Here is a 6,041-nt window from a genome sequence, read left to right as displayed (position 1 = left end):
GTATTTGTTCATCTAGTTCAAGCCCAGTGCATGCCAGCGCCAGGCCCCTACCCTCTAGGACCACTCCCATGCTGGTGTTCTGGTATCCTCTAACAGGAAAGTCACTCCGCTGCTGAGTGTGCAACCTTCCCTTGGGCAAGAGAAAAGAATTTAGCGAGCACCAATACAATTTCCTATATGGACTATTTTTTTTGCTGTTTGGGTCACACCCGGCGATGCACAGGGGTTACTCCTGACTCATGCACGCAGAAATTACTCCTGGCGGTGCTCAGGGGACCATATGGGTTGCTGGGAATCGAACCTGCGTACAAAGCAAACGCCCTACCCGCTGCGCTACCTCCCCAGGCCCCTGGACTATTTTTTGTCTGCTTGCAGTGCTGGGGGTGAAAGGCAGGGCTGTGCGCTGCAAAGTGCGTGTCCTACTGCCGCCATATGGACCTTAATGTGAAAGGATGGTGTGTGTGTGTGTGTGTGTGTGTGTGTGTGTGTGTGTGTGTGTGGTGGGGGGGGGTCCTTCTGGAAGCCTTGGGTCACCTGGAAAACCAGGTGTGAATCTTTTCAGCTTAGCACCCCCAAAGCACCCTCCCAACTGAAACCATCTCCCAGCTGAGCTCTAGGGGCCCCCACCTCTGTCCACGGGTCCTGCAGCCCAGACCTACCCTGCCTCCAACCCTTCCAGCATCCCCACCACTACTAAGGCTGTGCTCCTTCTTGCACCCACGGCTGTCACTCCATTCTGGCCAGCAATCAGATCCCATCTGGAGCCTTCTTGGGCCGTGTCAGTGGCTCTTCGGAATTCAAGCCACCGGGGAGGGGGTTGGGGAACCTGATTGGTGGGAACTGTGTCACGTGTGCAGTCGAATTGCAAAGGACGCTGGGAAATCGAGGCTCTTGCGTTCTGAGGCGGGGGTGGGGGGGGGTGTAGGGTTCTCAAGGCTAGAATGTCAGCCCTGACCACAAAGGGAGTGCAGTGCGTAGCCAGAAATAGAGACCCGTCTACTGCCTGTTTGCCTGACAGTTGAGAAGCTGAACTTTGGGTGCAAGAGATAATACAAGGGGTAAGGAGATCGCCTTGTGTTCAACCTACTGGGCACAGAATCAGGAGTATCAGGATTAAACCCTGAGCACAGAGCAGGAGGAGGAGGACTGAGCTCCAAGGAGATATCAGTCAGAATCAGAAGCTTCTCGATAGTATCTTTTGTGAAGTTGCTGGAATCAATCCTCACAGTTTAAAATAGCACATTGGTGGGGGGCGGGATTGGGCCACATCCTGCAGTGCTCAAGGCCTATTTCTGGCTCTGAGCTCAGGGATCACTCCCAGGAGTGCTTCCAGGACTATACAGCAACAGGGATTAAAGCAGGCCTGGTGGCATTCAAGGCAAGCACCTACCCCACCCCCCAATACCTCCCAGCTCATGCACTTGTTTGTATTCTCTCATGGTGAGCATAGAGTCCAAAAGTCTAAATCAAGGGGAGGAGTTGGAATGATAGTAGAGAGGTTAGGGCACTTGCCTTGCACATGACTGACCTAGGTTGGATCTCTGGCATCACATATGCTCCCCGAGTCAGGCAAGATTGATCCCAGAGCACAAAGCCAGGAGTCAGCCCTGAGAACCACGGGGTGTGGCTCAAAAAACAAAAATTGAAATAACGAAATAAAATCAAGGTAACAGCGGTCAGGGACATAGTATAGGGGTTGGGGTAACAGCAAGGTATGTGATCCCTAGTACAGTATGGGTGACCTGAGCGTGGAGGGGTGCAGCCCAGGAGACCCCCCCAGAAACTCTGGGGTGATCATGATGGTTCCTGGCATGCCAGAGTCTGAGTAGCATCAGATTCTTATACCCTCACATTGAGCCACCAGCCTTGTTGGGCAGGAAGGGCCCTGGGAGCCTCCTGGGCATTACTTGGGAGACTTCCTCAAAATACACTGAAAGCAAATCAAGGGACTGGAGAGAACAGTATAACAGGAAACCACTTAGGGCTTGTTTTGCACACAGCCAGCCTGGTTCAATTCCGGGCGCCCCCTAGGGTTCACCGGCCCAGCCAGGAATAATCCCTGAGTGCAGAGGCAGGGGTAAATTCTGAGCACCACAGGATGTGACCCCCCTACCCCCAAAAAATAGTGTTGGAGAGATAGTAAGTGGGTCGGGTGGTAGGGCGTTTACCTTGCACGGGACCAACCTGGGTTTGATCTGAGCACCGCCAGGAGTAATTTCTGAGTGCAGAGCCAGGAGTAACCCCTGAGCATTGCTGAGTGTGACCCAAAAAGAAAAAAAGAGGGGAGGTGGGACTGGAGAGGAGGTGGTAGAGAATACAAACTGGGGGGAGCAGGCTTGCCCCAGAGCACTAGGGATTGGTGGGGGAAGGGATCATCTCATCAAGTGGGGAAGGCAGGTCCTCAGCAGTCTCTGAATCTCACCCTGAATCCAGATCATTCGCTGACCCGGCTCTTTCCACTTACTCAAAGCTGTCATTGCAGGCCCCAGAGACCCCACTGTCCATGCAGGAAATTCTCTTTGTCCCCAGTTGCACCCCACACTCCCACTCCTCCCTGGCTTTTGTGATTTGGCCACAACTCAGCAGGTTCCTGGGAGCTTTTCCCGGTCCTCTGGTGCTGTCTAAGGAGGGTGTGGAGGAGACTGCAAGGGCAGTTGGAACCTGGAGTAACCTGGGAGCAGGCGGGATAGAGTAATGGTGTCCTCAGGCTGAACTCTTTCTGGTTTCTAGAATAATCCAGGGACTGTTTTAACACTTGTTCTTTCATGACACTGCCGGGGAAAAGGTCCCTCTGTCCCTTATGATTGCCCCCATTATTAGGGTGAGAGCTGAGGCTGGGGATGCACGTCTCTAAATTACCTCCTGGAGCGATAGCACAGCGGGTAGGGCGTTCGCCTTACAAGCGGCCAACATGGCCGACCCGAGTTCGATTCCTCCGCCCCTCTCGGAGAGCCCGGCAAGCTACCGAGAGTATTGGATATGCCAGACACAGTAACAACAAAATCTCCAATGGAGACGTTACTGGGCCCGCTCGAGCAAATCGACGATCAACGGGAGGGCCTTTACCTTTACCTTTACCTTGGACAAAGGGCTCTGATCTCTGCCACCAGACTGTGAGGGGCGTTCCCCATCTGGGTGAGAAACCAGGTGAGGTTCACAGCAGAGAGAGCATGTTGGGCTGAATTCACACTTTGCATGCAGAAGACTGGGTCTCATCCCCTGCACCACCTGGTCTCTGGGCTCTACCGAGTATGAGCCATGAGCAAAGAGCTGGGAGGACCGTCAAGCATGGAGGTGTCTGACCCCCAAACAAAAAACTGCAAAGGTCAGGTCTGGGGAAGGGTCCAGGGACTCCTGCTGCTTACTCCTTTATTCTCCAAGATCTGGTCTCATCTCTCTGCTCCCACAGTTCTCTGCCTCCGCACCCTTTCCAGTGGTGATTCCTGGTAAGATGGGAGTGTCCCGGTGCCCTCCGTACCCTGGACCCCGTCCTCTCCACTGTGAGTCCTGTGCAGGTTGCCTGGTCTCCCGAGATTGTTTCCTGGCCATGGAGGAAGGGGCCTGGTTTGAGGGGCAGGTGGGTGGCATGGAGGAGCCCTGAAGTGTGTTCCCCACAGCTACCGCGGGCTCTCCTCTGGAGCTGGCCCCATTGCCCTGATATCTTAGCCTCTAGTGACTTCCCACCACCTCCCCGCTTCAGATTGATGTTATCCAACATTCTTCCCTCCGGTGGGGTCATTTGCTTGTCCATGGCCACCCTCCACCTGCCTTTTCCCCTCTCTGCCCCTGCCGCACAGCTCTCCTCAACACTTAACTTTTGGGGGGTGGGGGGATTGGAGCAGTAGCACAGCGGGTAGGGCATTTACCTTGCACGCAGCCAACCCGGGTTCGAATCCTAGCATCCCATATGGCCCCCTGAGCACCGCCAGGAGTAATTCCTGAGTGCATAAACCAGGAGTAACCCTTGCTTGTCGCCGGATGTGACCCAAAAAGCGAAAAAAAAATTCCAGTGCGGGGGTCCTGCTTCTCCCCATGGTCTTGGGCTTGTGGATCACACTCATATTCTGGAAATTTCTCTGGCCCAGATGCCCCAGTCTCCTGGTCGCCCACCTCCCCTCCAAGTTCTCCAGTCACAAGCTCCCATCTGCTGACCCACTGTCCCAGGTCAAGGCCATCTCCCCTGTAGCACAGTGACACCACATGCTGACTTGCCCCAAACCTCCCTCTCCTGAGACCCAGGTGGGCATCTCGGGTTCATGGGATGGGGAAGGCAGGTCCTCAGCAGCCTCTGAATGACTCTGAATCCAGACCATTCCCTGACCCGGTTCTTCCCACTTATCTGCAGCCTTCATTCCCACGCCCGAAAGACCCCACTGTCCGTGCAGGAAATTCTCCCCCCCCCCCCCCCCGCATCCCCACACTCCGCTATCAGCTTGCAGTCCTTCCTGAAGAGAATGGTAGGGGGCCGTGACCAGGAGATACAGGGGGCGTAGCCAAACATTTTCTTCTGAAATTGACTGGCAGGGGTATGGCTAGGGTTTTTTTTTCCCCAGTCATGCATAGCTCTAGGAGGGAACGTAGCCAGGAAAGAGCCCCAGTGGCGTATGGGGGGTGGCCAAGAAGGCCACCGTGACCCGTGACTGCGGGTGTGCCCTGAAAATGACCCGCTCTATTTTTACAGATGACCCAGGCTTTCAGAGACCCACCCTTTTTGATTTTCCTCCTCGAATCCCAACTTCCCGCGGGAAGGCTGTTTTTCAGGCAGAATTTCCAAGTTTTATGGCAACTTTTACAGAAATCACAGAGAAGAGAGAGACAACGGCTGGTGCTGATGAGCTCGGAGTGGAGAAAGGAGTAGAGAAAGGGGGTCACAGGGCTAGGATGTTGGGGCCAATGTACAACAGGATGGTAGAACGCTACAAATGTGAGGGAAGCAGAGTGTTATGGGGGTTGCAGGATCATCCACGGGGTCCCAAGAAATGGGCGGCACTTCCCACACCCCACGTGTCCTTTGGGTGGGAAACAACAACAGTAAGAAAATACAGGCTGCCGACTGATGGACAGCCGAAGTTAAAAATGTCCACCCAAACCCCCCTGACCCCCAGTCCCTCCCTCCCTCCCCACCCCCCTGCTCCCCATCAGGCAGAGATGTGGCAGCATTTGCTGGCTTGTAGCATTGGTCCTCTGGGACCCTCGGTCTCCTCTTCGAGGGTCCTGCCCGGATTGGCTGGCACTGAGGGCATAATGAACCTTCGAGATTGTCACGGGAGATGGGCTGGTCTCCCTGGCTCCTCCCCAGAGTCGATTCTTCTGGCTTGGGGAGTCTGCTGCCCTCTTAAAAGGAAAGTCGGTCACCCCTTGTCCCCAAGACATGCACCCTCCCACGTTCCCCCCACCCCAAACACACTATATACACACACACAGGCCCTCCTCCTCCAAGGCATGGCTGGCTCCCAGAGGTAGTGGAGGCAAGTGGGGGCGCTGGAATGTGAGAAGTCGCAGGTTCGAATTGTACCTCCTCCAGCTCTGGAACCCCAAACTTCTCCCCTCCCTTCTCCAAGCCTCAAGATGAGTCATCCCAAGGACCTGAGTGGAGAAACCAAGAGGTGTGCCCCCTGCCCCTTCTCCAGCCCCATCCCAGGTCCCTGAGTCTGGGAGGAAAGGCAGAGATCTGGGACAGTCGAGGGGGGATCAACCTCCTGAAAGTGCCCCCTCCGGCCCTCAGAAATGGCTGAGTTCTGAAAGGGGGAAGAGGAGGAGGGCGGTTCCTCTCCCCGAAAAGGTTCTTCAAAGAGGGCCTGGGATGTGGCTCAGCGGTTAGAGCTCAATGCCTTGCATGGGTGATCCCCCACACCGCAAAATAAATAGATCAATAAATAAAAAGTAAAAAATTAAAAAAGGAGAGTGGAGAGTGGGATGGGAGAAAAGTATCAAGGGAGAGAAGCTGGTCCTGGGGGCCTTCGAGGTACAGGTTTCCCCAGAAAAGTCAGCGGGGAATTCTCAGGGGTCAAGCTGGGGAGGGGGGGGCAGTTGCTGCGGGA

This window comes from Sorex fumeus, unplaced genomic scaffold, assembly GCF_029834395.1.
Source record: "Sorex fumeus unplaced genomic scaffold, SorFum_2.1 ptg000122l, whole genome shotgun sequence".
In the NCBI taxonomy this organism is placed as follows: Eukaryota; Metazoa; Chordata; class Mammalia; order Eulipotyphla; family Soricidae; genus Sorex; species Sorex fumeus.
This window is presented reverse-complemented; position numbering follows the sequence as displayed.